This window comes from Uranotaenia lowii, chromosome 3 (genome assembly GCF_029784155.1).
Source record: "Uranotaenia lowii strain MFRU-FL chromosome 3, ASM2978415v1, whole genome shotgun sequence".
In the NCBI taxonomy this organism is placed as follows: domain Eukaryota; kingdom Metazoa; phylum Arthropoda; class Insecta; order Diptera; family Culicidae; genus Uranotaenia; species Uranotaenia lowii.
In genome coordinates this window covers 137,808,387-137,835,022 of record NC_073693.1, presented here as the reverse complement: position 1 = coordinate 137,835,022, position 26,636 = coordinate 137,808,387, and the positions used below count along the sequence as shown (strand labels likewise).

The window sequence follows — 26,636 nt, the reverse complement described above, 5'->3', positions numbered from 1 at the left end:
CAATATCGTCCTGGTCGTTCATTTTGTAAAATAGTTTTAGGTCGTCAGCATAGTATACCTTTGAGCCGTCCAGGAGTGAGAGCGCATCGTTGAAGTAGATCAAGAAGATAATCGGCCCTAAATGGCTTCCCTGAGGCACACCAGAAGAAACAGAGAATTGTCTGGAGAAAGAGTCCCACTTGCGAACTATTAATTTACGTCCAGATAGGTAGCTCCGGAGCCAGACAAGAAGAGTTCCACAGAAACCCAGGCGTTCCAGCTTTCCAATGACAATACCGTGGTTGACTTTGTCGAATGCCGCAGAAAAATCGGTGTTAATAGCGTCGGTTTGAGACTTCGCAGCAAAACTTTCATGCACGTAAGAAGTAAACGTCAGAAGGTTAGCTGTCGTGGAGCGCTTGGGCATAAATCCGTTTTGATCGTCGGAAAAATATCTTTACAGGACAAAAAAATCGGATCCAAGACCACTAATTCGAATAGTTTGGCTTCTGCGCATAATGCCGAGATTCCCCGGTAGTTGTTGACATCTCTCCTGTTACCTTTTTTACACACGCGAAGCTTGGAAAATAAGCCTAACAGGAGTCAGCAAAACAGGCATGAAACGTTTAATAAAAGTAGCAGGTATTCCATCCGGACCCGTAGAGAAAGAATTTTTAAGCTTAGCTGCTGCTTTTGAGATGACTGCATCCTCAACCACAATGTTGTTTATAGAGAAGCCCAGTGGCGCAATATTCCTGACTGCACTATCCAAATGTTCAGGGGATATCGACACTGTATTATAGATAGACGAGAATTTTTCGGCAAAGAGATCACAGACTTCACGATCAGAGTTCGCCGTATTGTCATCCAGAAACATTTGGGTTGGCAGACCAGGTTCATTCCGCTGACTTTTAACATGTTTCCAGAACGATTTTGGTCTGGACTTAAGATCACGCTGAACTCGAGCTAGATAAGTTTGGTGAGTACGTTTGTTGACTTTTTTGTAAACAGAATTTAGTCTGCGATAAATGTCCTTAGTGTAGGAGGATCTAGATTTGTTTTAATTTCTAAGGGCACATCTCTTTGCCTTCTTTAGTCGTCGTGTACTTCAGTCGTGAACTAAGGAATCCGTATATTCTTCTCAGTAGTGTGTTTTGGTTCGTGACGATCGATAACGTAATTCAGATGAGATCAGATAAGTCGAGCTCAGATTCCCAGTCGATGGAAACCAGGGTACGAGAAATCTCGTCAAAGTCGGCGTTCTTGAAGTCAAGATAGCAGGATGCTAATTTTGCGACAGGAGCAAGTCTAGCGACATCTAGCGAGACCAATAAAGCAGGATGATGGTGTACCGCTTTAACCCTCATCCGCATTAGGGTGTCATTTTGACACCATTGCAAGTTTGAAGGCTTGTAACTTTTTTCAGAAGCTTCAAAATACAAAAATTTCTTCGGGGACCCTAAATGAATTCAAAAGTTCTTCAATATTGCATCTTTACTTTTTTTATGGACGAACCCTGGAAGCCTGGACAAAAAAACTCCCTTTTCCGACTTTTGGTGTCATTTTGACACCACAAAAGTAAAATCTATTTAAGTCGTTTGAATTATTATGAACTTCATATAAAACTTATATCAATAGAAACCTTGTAATGTCAGTGAAATATGTTTAGAACATTATATATAGCTAAAGTTACTAGTTTTCTCGTTATTCAGCATGAAAGAAAAAAAATCCGAAAAAACATGCCTCACGAAAACTGCTGTAGTTCATATGTTACACGTTCAAAAAAATATTTGCCTTATGCATATGAAAGCTGAAGTTAATGCTTACATCATGAAGACAAGAAATATTTTTTTAAATTTTTTTTAATGAAATGGTCACAAAAAGTTCAAAAAAGTGGTCTAAAAAAACCTACTTTTCATTCGATTGCTAGTAAATACTGTTTGAGCGATGGTAGAGTTTTGAAAAAAATATGACTACAAAATGTATTAAAATTCCCACATTTTGCTGTCTTTAGATTTTTGATGCAACAAAAAATGAATTTACTGGAATTTTTCAAAGTTCACTACTTTGCGCGATTTTTTTACAAATTGAAATTTCATCTGTTTTTGTGGTCCACCGTCAGGTTGTACCCGGATTATCAGTGCTTTTACTTTGTTTGGACCAACCAAGAGTATATTAATTGGAAAGCACATTTAATCTTCATTCTAGTGAGGTGCTGCAATTCACGCTGTGAGATTTCACAAAAATATGAAAATTATAAACGTAAAATCATTCCTGAATTTCTAGAACTCAAGCACCTCGTCCAGCAAAACGTGTTTGTTTGCTCTCCGAGTAGGTACGGTGGGTGGTGATTCGGGAAGAGAGCGAAGCCGACAAACGAAATAATGATGCTGTCTCCATTTTAAAATAGTCAGTTGGTCAGAAAAAACTAACATGTAAATCAATCTTTTCGTTCATTTTCTAAACTTTTAATTTTTTCCAATTATCTATATTGGTGTATCATATCTTTATATTAAACTTTATGCGCTTCTCGTCGGTCTGTATGCATGAACAATTTGTTACCTTAAACTATTGGATTTGGTTTAGTTGTAATATTTAATGAATACGTTATATAAAAATTTAAATAGTTTCAGCCTAAGACAGTATAAAGTGTTAAATTTTAATTTAAATTTTTTTACGCCTAGTGGTTGTATAAATTTAATTTTTAATAAAAATTTCTCCAAAAAAATCATATAAGGTCCGATAAAGTACAAAACATGATATAACCATTGAACGATGTCAATTGCATACCGTCAAAGTAAACTTAAATTGTGTATTTATTCAAGGATATATTTTTTCCATGGCATTTTTACCACCATCAAATATCCAAATCCGCCTTACAGCTTTAAAATTATTACGCTTGATTGTATGCATCTGCAGAAGGAAACCTAATAGAAAATATCAAAAATTTATGTTTTTTCGAATAAAAAAATTCTAGCTTACCAATTGTTGGTTCTTCCCCAAATTTTGAAGGAATGTTAATTGATTTCTTCTTTAACAAACTGCAATTGAAAATGTGCATTTGGCTTGAGTTTTCATTCAGAAATATGTGAAATACTCTGAAGAGTTTTTGGCGTAGTAAAAAATTGACCTTTTTTGTTGTCAATTTGCGATGCTTCACGGAACATATACATTTTTTCCTGTAGCTCACAATAATCTCTGAATCTTCTACTTTAAATTTGTATCTATCATTTTCTGAAAAACCCTAACCAAATCAGAGAAAATAATGATTTATTACTAGCTAGTTTTTCCCCCTGTTTGTTTACATTTTTTGCACGCACACGATCTGTCAAAAATTAGCTTCGAAATCGCGAATAGATAAACCACATAGATCTACGGGTGCATAGAGAGAGCTTACTTTAGATAAGCAGCGCGAAAAAAACTCAGTTAGGGTAACATCTCTTGTGCAGTCAGGAGGCAGATACAGAACGCAGGCATAAAGTTAACGGTCACCAAGATCAATGCGGATCAACACAAATTCCAGATCCCTCAAGGAACTATCTTCGATGAGTAACGCTAAAAAATCTGACTTAACGGCAATCAACACTCTGCCACCGATGGTCTTTTTGCTATTACGTGAGCTGCGATCGCAACGAAACACTAAATAGTCGGGTCCAAAACGATCGTTCAGCCATGTTTCAGTGAAGGCGACAATGTCGTAACAGCAACAAGAGCTTGCGAGCAGGTAGTCTGCTAGACACGAGTTCATACCTCCGACGTTCTAGTAATCAGGGATGCATTTTCTCTATGGAGAATCTCCGCGGTGCGGGTTTTTCGATTCCCCACGGAGTTTCTCTGCATTTCACCACGGAGATGTTTGACTAACACCACCGGAGAGATTATATTGAATTCAACACCAACGAGCGTGAGAGTGAGAGCTCTTATGTTCACCACATACACCACCGAGAAAACCGATCGATCCAGTTATTGAACACGTAAACATTGCAGGTGATTGTCTACATTTAGGGGTATTTCGAGTGATAGTATACTTGAAGGGGCAGTTCCAATAGGACTAGCAATGAAGAAACAGTTTGTTATCTGAAGAAGAAATGTGTTACCAATCCAAATCTATTGCTTTCAAATCTTATTAAAGATTTCTATAAATAAAAATGTTTATTTCGTTAAAACTTTTTTTTTAATTATTACAATTTTCTGAAAAGTTTGGGCCGAGTGAACTTATTGCATTATTCCCGGTAACTTTTTTCAAGTTTTGTCCCAGATAAATTCGGGCAATCTGGAACATTTCTGATTCAATTTTATGTGACATGAATCATTAAAAAAAATGCAAAGAATATGGAAAAAAAAAGTTGGGTGTTAACTTCGATTTTTGTTGATCCATGTTGAAAATGCATATTTATATTATTGAAGTGTAATATTCTTAATTTAATATATTTACATTACATTTTTCCACTTTGATGACAATTGTCTCCAGTTGCAACGATGGATTTTTTAAAAATAGATTTCGTTTTCATTAGATTACTAAATTTTTTAAGCTTATTATACTGGGCGTTCGTAAATTGCTATCTACTCGTAGAAATAAAATGATGTTATTGGTCGAAGTGATTTTTTGAATGTAAATCAAATGCTTTGGATGGTTTTTTGACATCTACCAAAATAAATCGATCAACAGATGCATCACTCAAAACGATTAATTTACGAACGCCCCGTAAGAATGGCTAAGGAATGGATACTGTCTTATGGCACATTGCTTTCAACTTCCTGCTTTCCTTACGTTAGGCAAAGTCAAGTCACAAAAAAACGCAGGTGATTCTCGCCGGTGAGGAAATTTGCCACTCTACGGAGCTCTACGGTGCAAACATTTATGCTCCAATGTGAGGATCTGGTGGCGGTGCGAGTTTAAGTTAGTGTATATGACACTCGAGTACTTCGATAGCAGATAGAGAGTGGTGAAAAACTAACAATCTCTCCGGAGAGTTAATGGCAATAATACTGCGGTGTTGAAATTCTCCGGCTCCGTAAAAACACCACGGAGGAAAGCATCCCTGCTGGTAATACAATGTTATTGAGTCAAAAGTTTCCGAGGCATAGCTAGATCACTGAACACTGGAAAAGAGAGTACTATCAGGCGGAGGAAACCGGTCGGGAGTGCCATACTTGCCTGAGTCCACAGGCTGGAGAACCCCTGCGCCACAGACGAACTCAGGGCCAGGACGACTGAAGACGCTGGCAGGAAACAGCGCGACTGAGTCGAAGGGCAAAGGGTCTCCGTTAGACCTGATACGTTGCGTCCCTGTGCTGAAGGCCTTGTACAAGTTGCTACATTTTCGAGGTTCGGAAAAGAGGGTGTCGAAAAACTAGTGAGCGTAACACGTTGATAGGCTCAGGGAAGGGGGGGCTCAGGGGTCTCCGTCGTTGCGTCCCGGTAGAGGAGCCCATGAAGATGCTGTAGTGCGATCGTACTCGAAGGCAGGCAGCAGGTGATTCAGGTCAGAGCATGCCATGTTTGAGTAGCTGGAAGCTAAAATTTCTTCAAGCAACGGGAATGTTCTAAAACAACGTTTGTACTTGCCTGAGAATGCAGGCTGGAGAAGCTCATCACAACAATCGAACACAGGGCCAGGACGACTGATGACGCTGGCCGGAATCAGCGCGAGTGAGTCGAAGTGCTCTGAGGTCTTCAAAATGCCTAATCCGTTGCGTCCCGGTGAAGAACCAATTGTCAGATGTAGGGTCGTCGTGGTCGTCGTGTCGAAGCGGTGTTGGGTGAACTAAGGATCCATCGCTAACAGAAGCTGGGGTTAAAACCCCGAAGTAGCGGTTCCCACAGTAGGAGTAAATGGACTGGGTGCAGCTGTCGGTGTAGCTTGGCGGTCGGTTTGGAAATGGCGGACTTGGAAAGATTTCCTGAACAGATTTTTTGAGCCAGAATCCTCGAACTCTCGGAATAGCACTCCAGCAGGCATGTGCTAGCGTCTAATGCCGCGGGTTCAAGGCTTAAATCAACACCGACTTAAAAAGAGATCAACTTGAGTTGGGATAAGTCGGAGTCTTGTTTTGCCAAAAGTGTAACCATCGGTTCTCCCAAACTGCTCAGTCGAACAAGAACCCCCCCTCTCAAGCCTCAGGGTCGGCAACACTCGAAATTCGGAGTCAAGGAAACACCTCAATACGCTCAGTTGAATTCCCATTTTATTATTTCCCGAACACGGCTTATGGAACACTTTTCTTCACCACCTCAAGAGTTGTTGATTGTCCTACCTTAGGGTTATGCGAGATGACCAGTGGCGTATACAGCGTGAACTAGGCTCGGTCCGGAGATGGTACGTTAGTCCACGAGGCTAGGGTAAGATCCAGGTGTCTCGTGGGTTGTGGTATACTTCCGACCGGTGGCGCTCGGATCTGGCCTCCAGAACACCGAAGGCCGTGTCCCGGCAGGATTGCAATAACGGGGCTTGGTTCTGGATAAGGCGGCAACGTTGCACCCCGCGTACCTGGTCCCACCTTGGGTGCTGAACCAGACACGAAGTGGATATATCGACGTCGTAGGGGATCGTCGGTCTGCAGCTCTTACGTGTTGTGAAGTCTGCGGCGGGTAGCATTTACGTTGGTCGGCTCCGGATCAGGTAGCTTACTCCCCTGACTAGCACTAGCTATCTTATCAGCTCGGCAACCGGCGTACCTGGTCCCACCTTGGGTGCTGAACCAGGCACTAAGGTGAGTCTATCGACGTAGTATGTATTCGTCGGTATAGAAACTCACGCGTGGATAATGCCCGATCGTAAGGCGCTTGTGAGGCGGGAATTGGGATTCCCGGCACCGCTCGTCGGTTGGGCCGGATCGTTGAGCACAACACCGCAGGTAAGATTTTCATAACTAGGAATTCGGGGTCCTGTAGGGACATGATGGGAGAAATATTTGCCATTTTAATGTATGGGTAGTATGGGGTTCAAAATGGCTATTACCTGGTAGTTCGATTGCTTTATCAGTTGAACTAAAGCAAGGCTGTGGTCGGCTCAAGATATCCATGCAAAGTGAGGCCGTTTCAGAGCAATATCTTTTACCCCATACGCAAGATAGCGGCTTTTTAGTTGTATTTCCGTTCTTCCCACCATGCCCTATTGCAGGGGTTTTCAGATCATTTGCTCGGCGGAGCACTTTTCAAAACTAAAAATTTTGGCGGAGCACCTACATTTTTGAAAGAATGAAAAACCTGAGTTTTGAAAACTTGATAGTATTTATCGTTTAAATAAGATGTGTCTTGTCATCGTAGTCAATAAAATCAGTAATGAATGGCTACCCTTTGAATAGTCTTGTTTTGAATAGAACAAATACGCTTTTTCGATTTTTCGAGCTGTAACAAGTCTGGTTAAATTTGTGTCAGTTGTAGCCTGACGTCTGGTTCCACGTTTAGTCGGGATCGGTATTTTTTCTTTGTTACGATATACGTGGAAAATCCAGACTCACATAGATAAGTTGTGGAAAACGGCAGAAGAATAAGTTTTGCTTAATCGGACAAAATTTAAAATTTATTTTTCAGTTGACACCAATACTCCTCCAACGACTTTTTGGATACGAATCTTTCCTGAAGCTTTGCATTCGATGTCATATCTATCAAGCATTCATATTCTTGCGATGTTAATGATTCTTGTTTCTTTGACTTAAAAGTAGGCTGTTCTACGCATTTAAGGTCTTCGATCTTTTTATTATTTTATGATATTTATCAACGAAAAGTGTTGTGGTGACTGTCATAATTCTTGGAAATCTTCGGATAATAACTACAAGGTTATTTCTGATTGAATGGTTCTTGAATTCGGAAAGTTGTCCAGGTTGCGCTTTTTGAGCGATTCTGCCTAAAATTTGATTTTTCTCTTGATAGTCATGATTTTTTCCGTTTTAATCGAAGATTTGGATTCCTTTACCTTGCATTGAAAGACTGAAGTCATTCTTAACAGGCGAGACAAGATTTTTCTACGAGATAACCAGCGATCTTCGGTAAGAAGTAGTAGCGTGGAATGTTGGCTAACCATCTCTTTGCACAACGCCTTGAATAACCCTGAATTTTTCGGTCGAGCCTTGCTAAAGTTGATTATTTTTATGCTTTTGTCCAAGACTTCCTTCAAAGATGATGATAGTTTCTCCATAGCAAGTGCATGTCAATGAAGGATGAATGACTACTACCGCATCTTTTGGTCTTTTCTTTGATCTTGGCAACGACTCCAGCAGTATTTCTAACTATAACTTTCGCACCTTCCATAAATACACCAATGCAATTTCCCAAGGAATATTGTTGTCCGTAACATAATCATCAATTATTTAACTGGAAAATTTCAGCCCTCACCGTGAAAGTTTGCAAAGGTTTGCAAAGAAACAAATCTTCTTCGAAACATTCAGAACCTTGATAGCCAACAAATATCATCAGAATTGCTAGTCTTGCTACATCTGTGGATTCGTCAAGCTGCATGTCGGATTTTGAAGTTCTCAATCGCTTTCAACATCATCTGCCATGTCACAAATTCGCCGAGAAACCGTGTCTGACATGGGATTCGAATTTACCAATTCCACTGTTTTGTAATCAACCCTGATACGGACGACTTCTTGAATACAAGGTTTGATTAAGTTTTCAGCAATAGTATGCGCTTCCCCCCAGCTTTTCCAATCGGTAGCTCGCCAAGTACGGCGCAAGAACTGCCTTTTCATTGAGTGCTTTGCACACTCAGTCCTGCAACACAATGTTGTTCAATGAAAGCAGTGCATTTTGACAATCCACCATTCTTTGCGAACATCCCTGCAGGGATTCAGCCGCCAGTAAAAACCAAGGTGTGTATAGATAGGAGGTGTTACCGAATATCAAATTCCCGATTCAGCCATTTTGGCTATTTAGGTTATGCAACGACGGAACTCATGGAGTTTGTTTACCAACAAACCACAGAAAAGCTGTGCAACTAATCTTATGTTTGTAAACAAACTCATTGAGAGCCTACTCTTTGCCTACTTACTGTTAAAGTCGGAGAACCTCGTGTTTCAAAAAACCTTGGTAAAAAACGATAACAAATATCAGAGCTTTTAAAAGTTGGTTTATGATATTTGTACGTCGCGGAACACTTTCAAAAGCTCCGCGGAGCACCAAGTACTCCGGGGAGCACGATCTGAAAACCCCTGCCCTATTGTATTCGTTGCTGCGTTCCTAGTGCGTTTCCGATGCGCACGACTACTAGCGCCATCTCTTGCTATATTTTGGTGAGTTGACCTATGTGGCTACCTCTGTGCACGGGAATTTTAGGGTGGTCCTCCTTCCTTACTCACTACGGCACTTCCTTGACACGCGTTCCAACACGCGTCATTGCTGATCCTTTTCCCACCAAGCAGTAAGTAAACTTACTGGTTACAAAAGGTGTTCCTCAGCAGCATCGCAGGATAGGCATTCCTTGACAAGGTCCTCGATATAAGCTTCCGTAACGGTATTTTGAAGTCTAGCTAAGTAGATCCAAAACTTTTTTTTTCCGTAGGTGCAACAGTCGTGATGCTCTTAGACGTTGTTGCCCTTGTACCAACTGCTGGAGTCATAATTGGCTCGTGGGGGGTTTTTAGAGGGTAATCCATGCGACGGCGTTTAATCGATTGGCTATCAAGCTTTGGCCATGGGCTAACTTTGGTCGAAGACATGTTCGGATAAGTTCCAGAAATCTTTTCAAGGCTGGCGTTGAACTTCGCGAATTCATTTTGGACGTCAGCAAGCACAGCTCAATGTTTTTCACGCAAATCGCGGTACACGGATTCATAACACACCATAAGGCGTTTCAAGGTGGCGTTCTTTAAGAACTTGGCACATTCCTCACATAACCAATGGAAACCTTTCACTTCACCTTTGGCCTTGAGGTGCGAAGAGCTGAGACCAGCACATTTGAAGTGAACGACGATTTCGCAATAGCCTTGACACTTGATACTATCGTTATCTCCAGCCGGCTTCGAGCATTTATTGCACGACATGTCATTAACACTCATTGTTTAAAAAAATATTTGAGCGAAGAAATACTAGAATTCGAATCGATAATTTGGATCAGTGTTTAAACAGTCAATCTGCTTGATCGTGTACAGGAACCTTAAAAATGACAAAACACCGACGGCAGCGATGGCCGAACAAGTTGCGGGAACGAAACCGATTGAAATTTAACCAGCCGAAAATGGATCAAGGGCACTTTATAGGGACGCAAAATCACCAAAAACTTTTTTGGACACACTCAGCGAAGGTAAGAAACAAAAAGTAGATACTAAGGCTCTTTAAACAATATAATCAACGAATGAAAATGACGAAAAAAAGCACGCTTGTATACAAACAAAAACAAAACGCTATAATTTCAACCGAGTTGAGAGGACAGCTTGTAAATGTATAGCGAGTCGGGAGGACCGCCAGTGCATATTGGTGCGAATTTCAAGTGAGTTATGAGAATAGCCTGATAGATAACAACATTAGCGAGTTAAGAGGATGGCTTGAAATTGAGAGTACAGTCTAAAGACTTTTCAAAATGGAAACCCAGTAGGTTAAAACATCAGCTTTTGATAAGAACGAACCATGGAGAGTTTCGAGGGAACAACTTTAATTAAATGTTTAAATATCGTAAGTTGCGATAACAAGATGACTTCAGAAAGCAAGTTGAAAAGTCAGCTTCGGTATTTTATCCAAATAATGATAAAACAGATTAAGGGGACAGCTTGAGATAGGAGAGAACAATCAAGCGAATCAAGAGTACAGCTTGAATAAATTCGTTAAAATTTCAAGTGCGTTGGGAGGACCGATTGAAAATTTTGAAAAATACGTAGAGTGAAATTTAAAGTGTAAAAATAATACCTGAACAGCATGTTGAAAGCTCAGATTTTGTTTCATTGGAAAAAATAATAACCAAGAGGATTGTGTTGACAGTTTATTATGGTTTATTTTAATGTTTTTCTTAGATTATAAAAAAAAATTTCTACTCAAATTATAAAATAGGTACCTACGATTAGCTTTGTTCGACTTTTTATCCATTAATTGATTGTATAACGTTAAAGTTCAGGTAAACAGAACACTCAGTTATCTAGAACATACATATGTTGAGTTGATAATGAGCCCTATATGAACATTATACGAATAGTGTTTTTTTTTCAACGCGTAATGTAGGTAATTACTTTTCACCTCGAATAAGTCATGAAAGCGTAGTGTTTTATGACTTCCTCTTTTTGATTGGCGGTAGTAATCTAGCTGAACATATTTCCAAAATTCCTCCGTAATGATTACACTTGTACCGGCATTGAAGGGCCTTTGAAATGTTCCAGAAACAAGCCTCTGGCGCCGATCCTCACAATCAATGATAAATGTAATCTGTCATGAACTATCAAGTGGCGCCGGAATTACCGTTTTGTTTTTCTTGTATTTGTTCTTCGGAAATTCCTGGACGTCTGCCTGAGGGCAACAAACAAACAAAAAAATGTTGTGCTTCCGTACGATCCCACACATTCAAATGTACAGGATCCGGCATCATTAGTTATGCTTGATGCAAAATGGTTCGTAAGCTGGCTGGTTGGCTGGCTTGCATATCCTTGCGCATAGCATTGCGTCGTGGAAAAACTGATATTTTACACATGTGTTGACTTTTTGCCACCAAACTTTTGAGACAAGAACGTGGCGTTTATAGACGGTGCGGAATGTGTCGAATTCATGGTTCAACTATTTTATTATGTGGAGTTTGGCGCCTCATCGTTTCCTTTTAAAAAAGTGAAAAATTAAAAAAAAAAAAAAGAAGAAAGAAATTCAAACTCAATTAAAGCTTAAAATATGAATACGGTAAGAAAAATAATTGTTCAAAAATGTTGATCCTTATAGAAATGGAAACAAATAATTTAAAAGTCGTTCTATTACTAGGAAAATGTCAATGAAAGCATGTAGTAATTTTAAACAATTGATATCCGGCATTTGAGCACACGTTGCAAAATCATGCATCAATATGTTGAGTTGAATCAAATTTTCCGTCTGCCTGGAGTGTACTTGTTTGTTAACCCTTTGTATGTTTCCCTCCCATTTCATTCATAAAAACAAACTCACCGGAGTTGAGTTACGCCTTTTTCGGATTTCCTGTTCAGTAAGAAAATCCACACCAAATTCGGAACTGTCGCATCTTTTCAGCTTTTTTTTTCAACCCAACAAGCCAAGAGGCAATTAATTATTCTCTAATTACTCAACAATTATCGCTCCTGTGTGATGCGATGTTTCCCGTGTCGGTAATTTATGGGCGGCAGCTCACATCCAGCATCGTGACAGATCGTTTTCCGAGAGTGAGTAGCTAAACAGGAACAGTCAATGTGAATGAAGAAAAATCCACACGGTGCCGCGCGGCAGATGAAAATTAATACTGCCGATCGCACTGGATTTGTGCGGGATTAAAAATAAATCACGCACGATCATTCATAATGAACGGAGGATTAGTTTTCTGGGAAACTGTGAATGAACTTGTTTGCAGAATCAACAGCCAACAATTCGGACGCGAATATGTCAGCCTTTGTTCAAGTTAAGCCCGTTCAACAGCCAATTGAAATCGGTTTCAATCGATTTCGATTGGTAAATTGTTGTTCACTCAGCCAATGTTGTGATCGAAACTAATCCAATTGACGTTCAATGAAGCCAATCGGAATCGATCGAAACCAATCGAAATCGATCAAGCTCGAGAGCAGGATTCGTTTCTATCGGTTTCTATCGCACTAACACAAATGCAGTTGTTTACTGTCAAAAAACAGCTGATTCGGTTTGTTTTTTTAATTTTCAAGTTTGAAAGTGATGTCATCGGTGCGGTGTCCTCTGTCTTGTATGTACTGAGTCGGTGGTGCTGTGCCGTGCTAAGTCGGTGTCGGTGGTGCTGTGTTGGTCGGTGCTGGTCGGTGCTGCTGTGTCAGCCATGCTGTGTCGGTGGTGCTGTGCCAATCATGCTGGGTCGGTGTTGCTGTGAAAGTCGTACTCTGCCAGGTATTCTGAGTCGATGGTGCTGTGCCAGTGAAAGTGATGTCGGTCGATGTGGTGTCGGCGGTGCTGTGTCAGAGATGCAGTATAATAGAGTCTTTCAGTGTAGTCGCTGCACCGAAGCAATTTAAGCGGACTTAAAGTTAACCGTCATAAAACATATGGTGCTCCCGCCCGGGAAGTGGAAAAAAAACGACAATATAGCAAATAAGTTTCTTTGTGATAGCTAACCGGAAAATAGTTACAAAATTTTTCAGAAATAAAATTATCAATAGTAAACTTGTGAAGTCTATTGTTCTCAATGTGAATCCGAAATTCCTATTAGTCTACTAAACATTAAATTTTGGTCTTTCACTTGACTCTAAAAAAATAATTATTTGGTTTTCACTATAGATTTTTAAAACGCGAGCTTTATTAAAAAATACTTTATACGTAATTTTTTTCATTTTCTTTTTTTGTGGGGTCGAATCATAAACTCAGTTTTTTTTCAATTCTAGCGGAGACGCATCGGGAATCGAAAAATTAATTAAAAATAAAATTTAAGACAATTACGATTTTGCTTCTTTTATATAAGAAAATCAATCCCGAAACCTCATAGAGTATAGCTGAATAAGAAAATGACAATAAAAACAGCGCGTTAGTATTAGTGTCTGGCTGTTCATTCAGCAGCCTGATAGAAATCGATTGAAGTCAATTTAAAAAACTGTCAATCCATTTCAATTGATTTCGATTGAGTTGTGTTGAACACACCTGTTATCAACTCTGATCTAAGTTATCTTTATGTGAGTGTGTCGGGGATGTCATTATATTTTACTTTGCTTATTTTATATATACATTTATTTTAATGAAACTAGCCCCAGGGTCGTAGGAAGAATCGGCTCATGGGGGGATGGGTTTGATGACAATTTTTTTTCTGAACCATTGTTGCTTTAAAAATGCTTGCACAATGCACATGTGAAAAAAAGTATTGGTACTAAGTAAAAATTATTCAGGTTCAAGTCATTTCCATTACAGTGAGTGACACAATGGTGTAGAAACGACCATAATCGAAACAAAAAAAAGGATTTTGAACGCTATATTTAGAAAAACTACTTTTTTAATCATTTAAATTTTAATTATTAAAATTTAAAGCTTATTCTTTTCAACCACAAGCACAACCATTTTAACCCTCCAAAGCCGTTCGGGTCAATATGACCCGAAGCGCACATTTCAAACATCTTTATTGTCATTGAAGTTGAAATCCGAAGTTTTCGCGCTGGTGATCGGCAACCTTGCCAACTAGCGACGTTATGAAATATCATTACTGGCAACGCTTTTGTAAAGTAATAACCAGCGTGCCTATACAGCTACGGGTGGTTGCATATTGAGCAACAGTAGGCAAGGAGTACCAAAAGTTTCTCATTGGTGGGGGGTGGAGACGGAGCGCTTTTTTAAAGCGAATTGTTCGCCTACCATGCCTATGATTACGATTGCCTGTCACAAGATGGACGATTCCGTGTATTCACGCAGAGTAAACTTGAATTTTGGAACGAATTAAATCTGACTTTGATTCAAAACATTCATTTTTTTGAATCCAGCTCCTGTTTTCTTTGAATCAATTAATTACAGTTTTGATTGAAAAGAATAATTTTTGAAAGAAAGAATATTTTTTTTTGAATTGAATAACTTTGGACTTTGATTTCAAACAAATTCTTTGATTCAAAAGAAATTTGTTCAATTGCATATTTCTTTAGAAACAAAGTAAATTTTCTTTCAACCGAAGAAAAATGTTTTAAACTGAAAAGAATAATTTTTTGAAACAAAAACTTCAAACTTAGAAGATATTTTGCATTGACTTGCAAGAATAACAGAAAACCGAAAAATCGAATAAAGTTCGGCCGCTCGTTTTAAAAATCAAACCAGTGAATCGGAGTAAGCTATAAATAAGGAGGATTCAGGATGCAAAATGGTAAGTGTGAGTTAATAAATACTGAATATTTAAGTGAATTCAAGATTTTATAAAACGCTTGTATAGTTACAGGACCACGGCCGACGGATAGATTTCCAAGTCCCTCGAACATGGAGAAAGCTGCGCAAAGTAACACCTCCCCAAATCCCGCGGTCGTATTTTTTCGGCCCAATCTTCAACGGCAATCACCAGTCGGACCAGCCAGCAGCTGGAGTGGCTTTCGGAAGTTTATTGACCGGCCCACGGAGAATGCGAAACTTTGTCAACGATATCAAGACCCTTCTCAGTTATAGTGAACCAGTGTTTTATGTGTTTGTGAATAAAAAAGAATTTAAGAACTAAAATTGTATCTTTTTACTATTCAAACTCCTAATAGGAACTTCGAAACAACAGGGTAAAAATCTTCCAATTGGAATAAATGGAAAATGGTTCAATGAATAAATGCTTTTAAATCTATATCTAAATTACCTTTGAGCAAAGATAATAACTTTAAATCAAATGAAACTGGTTTTTGTATCAAAGCATTAATATTTTGAATCTAAGATTTTTCAAAAGAAAAAATCTTTGAAACAGAGGAAAATGCATTTGAACCAAAGGATTTTTTATTTATACCAAAACCAAAGGAAAAAATCCTTGTTTTTGGGGCACTTTCCTTTGAAATAAAAAATCTTTGGTATAAGAACACACCCGAAGTTGTACACGTCCTGATAATAACTTGTCGCCAGTGAGTGTCGCCAGTAAATGCCGCCAGCGCTCATTGACGATAACTCCGGTTTGGGGATTCAGCGACAATATCATCATTCCAATATACTGATGAACTGGTTGTTTTGACAGACCAAGTATGTTCTATGAAAATAATGATCAAGTTAACGTCAAAAAATTAAAATTTGAGTTTTTAAAATCGGTTCATTGAGAAATGAAATACAGCTAAGCAAAGCCAAAACTGGATGTCGTTTTTTTTAAGTAAGACTTTTTTCTACCGGAAGATCTGTCATAGCGGTAAAAACTTTCATTGGACCCCAACATATCTATACATTGTCGGATAGATGGATTCTTGACAATTTCAAAGATCAATGAAATAATTAAATACAGAAAAGCTGTCAGAAGTTATGAGTATTTTAAAAATAAAATTGATTTTTCGGACTTTTAACTTTCTGAACCAGTTTCTGAAAACCTGATAATACATATCAACTTTATTTTGAAATGTTGAGTAATTAGAATAAATTACCTTCACAATGAATATAATATCATCAAAATCGCTTAACATTTACAGCCAGGAGAACGAAATCAAATTACAACTCATAGCGAACGGCTTTGGAAGGTTAAACATGGATAAAAATGTATCAAATATTCTGAAATAAAAGTAAAAAATTGACGGTTCAAATCCTGTATATTTCTGCTCTTTTAAACTCGATTCAAATTTAAGATTTTAGTAAGAACCTTAGATTTTGAAGAATCGGCAATGTACGTAAAAAATGTTAAATCAAATTTTCCTGCTGAATTTTTAATCTGAGGATGAAAAACAAGTTCAAAAATTATCATTTATTGTTTTATGTTTGATAATTTCAATTCTGTGATTAAAGTTTTCAAAATTAAAATCTAGATTCTATCCAGTAATTATTTTTTAATATGTGATTTTCACCAGATTTGTGTTTCTTAAATGACTTTCATGGAATTTAACATTTTAATTGAATTTAAATTCAAATTTAATTAATTCATTCAATTTGAACGCTTAACCCTTCGTTTCATAAAGTTACAAATTTGCAACAATTAATGTTAAAAAAGTGAAAAATCGTATTTTATTTTAATTTGTTTTCCTTTATCATTTCCAACTGTTTAAAATAATTCTTCAGGAAAAATCATGAAATGGAGGGTTAATAAAATTCTAATATTGATATTTCAATATTGATTATGAAACTTTAATTTGAGCTAAATCGAATGCGACTCTTGTAATTCAACATGTAAATGCAGATCAAATTGTGAATGATGATATTGTTCAACATTTTTCAATTCTGGACTCATGAATTTTTCTTATGTTTCAGATCCAACTCCTAAAATGGTTTGAATTTTAAATATTGAAACTGATCTATACTTATAATCAAGAACAGTAAACTAGATACTTACTAAATATTTTTTCGCAAAGCTTCCGGGCTGGGTCAATCCAGGCAATTTTATCTTAAAACCTTGCGAAATAAGGGCTTATTGTTTCAAAGTTTCCCTTAAAAATCCGGCCAATATGCAGGCAAATTTCGGAATTATTCCATTTAAATTATTAAGGCTACCAAAACATGTTACATGTCCATTTTCACAATTTTTTTTCCATTTAAATTTAAAGCTACCAAAAATTTTACATTTTCATTTCCACAATTTTTTTTTTAATGATGTGGACGCCAGATACATAATTTTAAGGATTTGATTTTGCAAATAGAGTGAGAAAATCTAGTCAGAATCCGTACAATCTGGTGAGCTTAGTCTAACTTTATTGGGATTCAATATTTGGGATTCAACTACAGTAATCAAGTGAGACATTTTTTGAAAAACTTTTTGAAAGCACAATTTTCCCGTATGTTTAATAAAACTGATCCAAGTAGCCAACGATATTGTGATGTAATCGGAAAATGTAAACAAATAAATTTTCCATCTGTGCTCCGCTATTTGCTTGTTTGAAGCGTGATCAAGTAAGTTCAAAGCACTGGAGAATAAAAACAAGAAATTTTAAAGTTGTTTAAAGAAAATGGTGAAAATGACGCTTGCTAGCGTTCAGGAGTGTCCTGGTTGGAAACGGAGATTATACGGAGGTTTCGCAAACTTCAATGAGCGATAGCAGCATAGTGGATTGTGATTATTACTGCATCAAAACATCGTAATGTATTTAAAATAATTTATCTCACAATTTTGTTCTGCAGATGGAATATTTGGAAAATTCACAAACTGAGCCGTTGATCAACATAATTTTTTGTAATCCTGTAAGAATATTTCCAAGACAAGATCAAAGCTCGGAGACACAACAAAAACACGCGGATAATAAATAATTATTTTGGTGGTATCAATTATCTTTGTGATGCTCGTCAGCGACTAGTCTGTCGAAAGTGGAGAGTTTCCGAAACTCGAAATGCCTTTAGAAACCCTACGGATGTGAATCAGCGGAACAACTCAAAATGCAATTGAAAATAAAATGTTGTAGCCTCGTGAAAAAGTGCATGAAATCTACCTCGTTCTCATTTGAAGTCTTTTGAAAAACCAAGTTTCAAAACGTTTACTAATTGACAACTAGTGAATTTGTTAATACGATCTATTTATTTTATTCCATAACAAACCGAAAAGGTAACATCTTCATTCAACAATTTGCATGAACATAAAAAGGGCATCAGGTCCTATAAACGTGATTCGATTATCTCTTACGCTTCGCACAGGAAAACAAATGTTCGTTCCGTTCAGGAAACAGTAGAGTACGGGTTATATTAGTCGAGAAACAGACAGCTTCTAGTTCCGAAATGAACTGCACAATGTGTGTAATGCTTCCGTTTATTTGCTGTGCCAACCTTCCATAGTCATACTAGAATCAATCTCTTGAAGTCTCTGGAAGAATTTATAGAGTATTATAATTTGCGGATTTCAATTTTACATATATTTACTGCATACGGAAGAAAGTAAGTGACTACTGATTCCTTCAAATAACTTCTGCGTTTCATAACGGACCTCAGGTAGTTTTCCGTTAAATAGCGTCACTTTCAAGGCACAATTGATAGTCCAGATACCACCAAATACCGCCATCCGGATTCACAAAACCCGTTTTTCATTCATATCCATTTTTTTCAAATAGAGTTTTATAGAGCACATTGAAGAGGTTTTGAGTCGTCAAAGATATGCAAAAATATGATTTCTCTAAAAGTAAAGCAGAGCTATCTGGTGGCGACATGGCCTACCTTCGGAGATTTGTGATTACAGTTTTGCGAAGAATGAAATCAGAGTGTCCCGTCTGTTTGTCTGTGGTTAAACTATTGCTACTCTTGAATCATTTTAGTTGTTCATCAAAATTTAAATAGAAATGTAAAATTTTATGTATAGCAAAAAAAATTCACTTGGCATTTTATGACCTTCTTGGGGGGGGAGGGGTGAGTGGTTGCGGTTTAGAAAAAAAAACACGCAGCTAGTTATTTTGACCATTTTCAGCATTTGAAGGGTGTGGCAAAGGGTGTACGAAATCAAATTGCAGCACTTTACCCGTATTTTCTATTGAAATTTTGGGTGGAATTAGTTCAATGTGTATTTATTTGTTTACGCTGTGTAAGTTTCACTAGCAAATATGCAGTCGTTGCGAAGATGGAGTCGGAAAACAGCAGCGACGCAAAGAAATTTTGCGCACGTACCTCGAAAATCCGGATCTTTCTCATCGTGCCATCAGCAAGAAGCTGGGAATGGTACATTCTACGGTGTCTCGTGTTTTAAATCGGTACCACGAATGTTTGACTATCGATCGGAAAGAAAAAAGTGGCAAAAATGGACCTCCGTATAATGTTAAGGATCACAAGCGGATAGTTCAAGCTTTCAAGAGGAATCCCAACAGTTCAGTTCGAGATGTGGCGAAGAAACTGAATCTAACCACTTTCTTGCAAGATGCGAAAAAACGTGAAGGACTACACACGTACAAAGTCCATAAGGCGCCTAATCGCGATGAACGGCGGAACACGGTAGGTAAAACACGTGCACAGAAGCTCTACACTCAGATGATGACGAAACCACATTGCCCCGTTATGGATGATGAGACGTACGTGAAAGCAGCTTCCAGGGCTCCAGTTTTTCACCGTTCTTCATAAGTAAGATGTCCCTGAATGAAATATCTACCTATCCAATAAAAACTCACTCATAAATTGATGTCTGGTTGCTATAATAAAGAGGAAAATAAAATAATTATTTTAATCTGCCCAAAATTGATAAAATAAAGTCTCACCTTGTTTCAGCGTACGAAAACAAACAGACTTTAATTTGACAACTCGATTGCTGATTTTCCAGCAAACTAGATCAATTGCTGGAGAGTCCAGCCATTTGAAAACCGATTGCTGATTATCAGCAAAAATCACAAGAACATAACCGAATGCTGAAAAATTCAGCAATTAGAAAACCGATTGCTAGTTTCCAGCAAAGATTTGGATTGCTGAACGTTTCCAGCATTTTTTTTTGCTGGAAATCGAGGCAAAAATTTACTGTGTATGGTAAAAAAAAAAACTTGCCCCGATTTGAAATTTGGCGATTTTTGGAAGCCCCAAGGCTTGAATTCCTAATCAAAGACGAAATCGATTTTTAAATCTAATTTAAAGTAGTCTAATAAATTACTGCAAACATGTTTTACGTTCATATGAGTCCAGTACTGGTTTTAAAAATATGAAACATGCCACATTCCCCTTAACAGAAAAAATAATTGAGAAATATTTTTTTAAAAAAAGTGATACAATCTTACGGTATTCCAAAGGTTTTAAAGGAGTTTTTGATAGATTTTCCTCCTACATTAAGGAATTGGACATTGAGTCCATGATACTTTATCAAACTGTTTATCTTTTGCATTAACACGACGTGGACTGATAAAAAACGGTTAATTTTGAATTAGAAAAAATAGGTAGGAAATCAAAAATTTTGATTTTTGTTCAGTACATCATACTTCCGATTTATTATTTTTTTTCTTTATTTATTTTAAGAGACTTTCAGCCTTTGGTTGGTTCGTCTTTTCCAATTTAATTACTTATCATACTATAAATACTATGTACTAGCCATTTAGTCCATCAATCTCCATCGAAAGTACAACATTATTCTGATTATCGGTCAAAAAATTCGCTTTTCAGCGGCCTTAATACAATTCTTATTTTTTGATTAAGTGATCTAAGAATTTCCAAGGCTTTCACGTGAAACCAAATACTTATTTCTTGACCGAAACCATCCAACACACTTTAATAAATCCCGGATAGTCGAAAATGAATAAGCATTATTATCCACTTTTACACAGTAAATTTTAAGAAATATTCTTGATTTTTGTAGAAAATCATAAATGGTACTATCCTTATTTCGCACCTTTTTCATATGTTTGGTCTTCAACGCCAATTACTTCATCAAAAAAAAGAAAACTTATGCTTGATTTAAACGTTGAACAATTCAAAACAAATTGTGAAAGAAAATGTTGACGGTTTTCAATCATTCGTATTTTAACAATCAGACAAACTAACAAAAAAGAGAAAAAAATTGCTTTGAATTTCAACAATTTTTCCCTTATTGGTCTCGAGTCACCTCCATCGTCTTTGAAACTATGTGTCCTTATTTTTGCATTTTTCCCCAAAAAGGGTCTTTCTTGTTGAAAATGGAAAAGATCGATTCTCAGCTCCGATTTTTTAGGTGGATTTATCCTATGATCGTCTATCTGAATCAATCTTGGAGATCGAACGTTTCCTGAAGACCGAACAATCTTATTGTAGTTCATATTTAATACCCTATATTTCTAGGAAAAATCTTTAAAAAAAATCCTAAGCTAAACATGCTTTTAATTAATTTTCTAAACACTGTCCTTCAAGTAACAATTACTAACACACTTCTGCCTGGATAAATTAAATGTCTTAAAAATATGTATCTAAGTGTCATATTTACAAAATATTGTCACACAACATGCAAGCAGATGACAAAGGGTTTGGTTTGTTTTTTCTCCGTTCAAGAACGGTACGTGTAACGTTTAAATCACGGTTAATTGCCAACCCGACGCCTACGAATGAACCGCACTTTTTAATATGAGATGAATTTATCTACTTTGCCGCAAGTCGACCAAATCGTGAAACGGATGGGTTTTACGTCTCCTGTTTCTTCGTCATCAAAATAGAAAAGGATTTAGTTCAGTTCAGATGGGAAAAGGAGTCAGCTTTTTTTATACCTCGAGGATAATTTAATCGCGTTAGTTTGAATTTTAAATTGTATCAAATTTTCAACAATTACATTGAAGCGCCAATACCCGTTTTATATTCAATACAAGTGTACTAAATTAGCTGTAAAACACAAATTCTATCCCACCTTCTTTCAGTAAACCGTCAAGCTACCAATTGTAGGCACTTGGATATACGCTTGAGCACTGCTGGCAGTTTTTCAAGAACAACTACCCTAAAACGTCTCAAACAACGAAACAGAGCAATCCTAACGCCTGAGTCTCAAATTTCACACGCACCGAAACCCTCAAGACTACACGTGTAAGAACTTTAAGACAAGTTCCGAATAGTTGTCCCATTCTTCAACTGTTCTATCTAACCACTGCTGCTGGAACAACAACAAAATCTCTTTCGACGATGTTTCTTGAGGCTTGTTATGTTTTGACACTTATTTGACGACTTGGACCACGACGACGACCGAGATGAGCTCAAGATGCGTTAAATGAGCGGTTAATTTAAAATTTATGGCCGATCTGCGTGGAGAAAACGTTTATTTGAGACACAGACATCTCATTACAGTCGGGCCGATGTTTATTAACATGTTACATATTCAGTTCAGCTCTCAGACAGAGCAAGGAGTTTACGAGCAGCGCGATGCCAAAATTTATTGCTTTCAAATCTGTGGACAGTGTTTGGATGTTGATGATGATGAAGGCGATTAAAATAAATTAAATTAGAAAGGTACTTCCAGCCGAGAAAATAGGGATTCGGATCAAATTTTTCCATTCATCAAAATAATTACCAACAAGATCTGAATTTTGCGAAGAATTTGTGGGCCACAGATAAGAACAGAGGGTAACGGCCTTATTTTGGACCGGGTACATATTTTGGACCACCTTGCAGCTTTTTTTCTAATGTTTCTATCATAAATCATGTTTATCATTAAACTTTGAACAAATATAGTTAAAGCTACTTCTTATGATTCTAATCATATCGAACATTCCATTTAAATAAGCTGATAAGGGAGAGAAAATTGAAAATAAAGTATTGATTTTTCACAGTTCTGCCGAATCAAGCCCATTTCAAGAGGGCGTGCCATTATTGGAGTCAACTTTCATGAGATTTTCTGCATAACTGTGATGGATTTAACAACTACAAACATATTCACAGCTGCGATAAAACACTTGAAAACTAGTTTGCAAGCTCGAAGACCCAAAAAAGCTTGTTTTAATAGCAATTTGACCCATGTCGGAAATAGGTCCTACTTAATTCCTTAGGGCAGGGGTTTTCAGATCGTACTCCGCGGAGCACTTGGTGCTCCGCGAAGCTTTTGAAAGTGCTCCGCGACGCGTCGCAACGAAAATCATGAACCAACCTTGATCAACGGTTTGGTAGAAATTGATTGAAGTCAATTGGAAAAACCGCTGATCGACTGTCAATCCATTTCAATTTATTTCGATTAGGTTTCATTGAACACACCTATACTTGTGTTGTAAGCAGGGATGCCAGGTGTTGAGGATAAAAAATCTGGGCAATTTGGAAAGAAAAGTCTGTGTACGTCTGTGGACGAGGAAGATCACAAATTTGGTACCAAACAACAATTTTGACGATGCGTGTTAGGGGGGGGGGGGGGGGGGGGGGGTTGTTGGTGTGGTTTTGTATTCGGGTTATTTTCGAGTTAAGAACTGGGAAACATGCACTGTTTCCTACCACGTGTCATGCCGATCTAATTTCGAAAATTAAGTTTTAATGAATGATTGGTGGTATACCAAAGCATACACTCAGAAAAATACTATTGAGTAGATTTGCCATAAAATTCTCTTATAAAGTGGCGCCATAAGAAAAATCATTGAAAAGATAGTCTTACGACGCGAATGAATTCTTGAGATGAACACCTTCTCCAATAGAGGTTGTTGTTTTTCATAAGAGGATCTTATGGAAATAGGAAATGTTATGTTTAATGTAAATTATTCAAAAAAATTGATGATAAAAACTTTTATTTAATTTTTTCGGCATATTTGTTCGAAATTACACCATGGTCACACACATAAAGCACATAATTCCATCCAACACAATTATTCTTCCTCATCCGGTTCTTTGACCTTGTGCATTTTGCTGGTGATTTTCTGGAAAGTAAATAAATGAAAAAGTATTTTAATTCAAAACGTTTTCAACGTCAGAAAAAAATAAGCTTTTACTCAAACTTACCATTTATAAAATCACTTTACTATCAGGGAAAACTCCACAACTCCGTACGACGATGAAAAAAACTACAGATGGAATGAATGAATGTTTTCATTATTTTTTCACAATGCTGTATATTCTATTTTTCATAAGATATTATTATGAGAACAGAAAGAATTTCATAAGACTCTAATGAAAAACAATTTTACACTCTAAAAAGCGGTTCATAACACGCATCTTATGAAAATTATAATAAAAATTTGCCTGAGTGTACAATTGAGATTTCTAGAATATTCTGACACTTTCGGATCATATCCGATACATGAATATTGATTTCATCACTCAATTTTGAAAGTCTGTAAAATCTAGGCACTGTGAGCAAAAATTTGGGGAAAGTCTGTGTCTGACCAATATCTGGACGAATGGTCGAAAGTCTGTGTTTTACAGACAAATATAGGCACCTGGCAACCCAAGTTGTAAGGACTTTGAGCGCGTGCGAGAGAAACAGAAACAAGCAAAGAGCTGTTGACAAACAACCTGTTGAGTTTGGATTTGTTGTTTTAGAATTCCAGTTAAAAAATATATGGGGATTGGAATCGCCATGGATCGCTGGTTAAAATACGAAAAATTTGCAAATCCAATGGTTCCGGCAACAATGCGCCGACATGTTGAAAAAGGGCATCCGGAGGACGCACGGTAACCAAAGTTACTCGATTCTGTATAAAAATCCATACAGTTTCAAGAAAAGTGTCTCCACTTAGTTTTAACTTTGGGCGTTATACGCAGAGTGTGTGCAAAGAGCTTTTACACATTTGCGAGCTTTCACTCGATTAGTCAATTCTGTATATTTCGACACAGGGATGCCCATGCATTTTTGTGATTTCTGAGCAAAAATGAAAGTTTTAAAATTTATAGAGGAAAAACCACAAAAATTTATTCTTTTGCGTAGTAATCATCATTTATTGAGAAATAAAGACAAACTGGCCATCTATGAGCTGCTTGGTAGGCTCGTTAAAATCGTCGAATTACTGTTTTTTTCGGAATTGGCATTCTTGTTGGAGAGATGACTATTGTTAGATTTTGGCTACTTTTTGGGAACGACAAAATTAGCTTGCTCCTTATCCCGCCAACGTTCCAGCTTCCAGCTCTATGGTTCTGTTGGCCAATATTTCTACCCGCGGAATAATGTTAACGGCTGCTTTTCGTCGCATCCTGCCAACAAACAAATTTTAGGTTAGATTCGTCAATTTCCGATAACATTTAAAAATAAGTTTTTTTTTAGTAATTAAATAAGGGATATTACCTTAACGTCACTAAAAGAGAGCGTAACATTTGGAACTTGGCCTCCAGTGCTCACACCATTATCGCAGAAGCTGATCCGCCCGATCCTCCTTGTCTGAAGAATAGCCGCTATCATCGGGTTCACCCTCAAGGGAAACGAGCGGGATGTTACATGTTGCTTTCGGCGATTTCGGACCGTTTCCAGCTTGCCCAGGTTCTTTGGGCGGATGCAGTAGAGCAACTGAAAAGGGAAAAGATGCTAATTATTTATCATCAGAATTTTAATTCTTTTAGCGTACGGAAGCAGCGGTGTTTTAGAGCAGCTCATAAAGAACGGTATATTTGTAGATTGTATTCCCCCGGATGTGTCATTAGGCACATTGGGTAGCTCCAACCAGGGGTAATTTTTCTCCTGCAAAGCCCTTAACATATTTCGAGCACTAAACGGTGGATCTTTCCGATTTACGGGCGAGGAACTTTTCGGAGATGTGCGAAAATTGCACTCTCTTTAGTGCGAAGAATGATTTCTTCCGGCGGCTGTAGAACAAAAAAAATTAAGTGGGCATCTTCCCTAAAAACGAACAATTTCATTTATGAATTAAGTTACATTATTGTACGTACCTTCCACGAGTTAAAATTGATTAAAACGTAAAATAACGATGGAAAACAAAAATCATCCTAACGACTTCAAAATTTTTATGCTTTGACATCCCCTTGAAAAAGCTTTCCAACAACAACAAACTTTTTATACAGAGCTGAATAATCGAATTTTACTTTACATCTGTATATTGGTGACCCTAAACTACCCAAAATTGAATTGGGGATATACAATTTTTGAACAACAACCGCTTAGGTTTTTTGAAGGTGTAATCGCAACACATTTCATGAATAACTCAATTTTTCCGTGCGGATGTAAGCCGCGCGATTTTTTCGAGCGTAAACGTGAAGAGTTGTCATTGACTCAGAAAAACATGACTCAGAATAAACACTCAATGAAAAGGCTATTCTTGCGTCGTACTTAGTGAGCTTTCTCGGCGAACTTTTGACATGGCTGTAATGACTGCGACCTGTCTTCCTCATTTTTGAAACTCGCGAAACCTTACACGTTTAAAGTCAGACGACACCAATTCGGAAGACAACTTAATTTTCTCGACCAACTACCATTACGTTAATTTTCCGAACACGCTAGAAACTATTAAACCATTTATAATTAAAAAATAACCATTTTTGACCTTTTCCCGGGAAATGCCATTTTATAAGTTCTCCATGAGAACCCATAAAATGACTTTTCGGGGAGAAGTTGAAATATGGTTATTTTTCAACCGTAAGGGATAACATTAAAGAAGTAGGAAAATGGTTACTT

General features: G+C 37.4%; 1 protein-coding gene across 1 annotated transcript in view; it reads left to right on the top strand.

The window, feature by feature from the left end:
• LOC129757443 (homeobox protein orthopedia B) overlaps positions 1 to 26,636 on the top strand; it is a 75,227-nt gene that overhangs the window by 9,784 nt on the left and 38,807 nt on the right. The gene's annotated exons all lie outside the window — the stretch shown is intronic.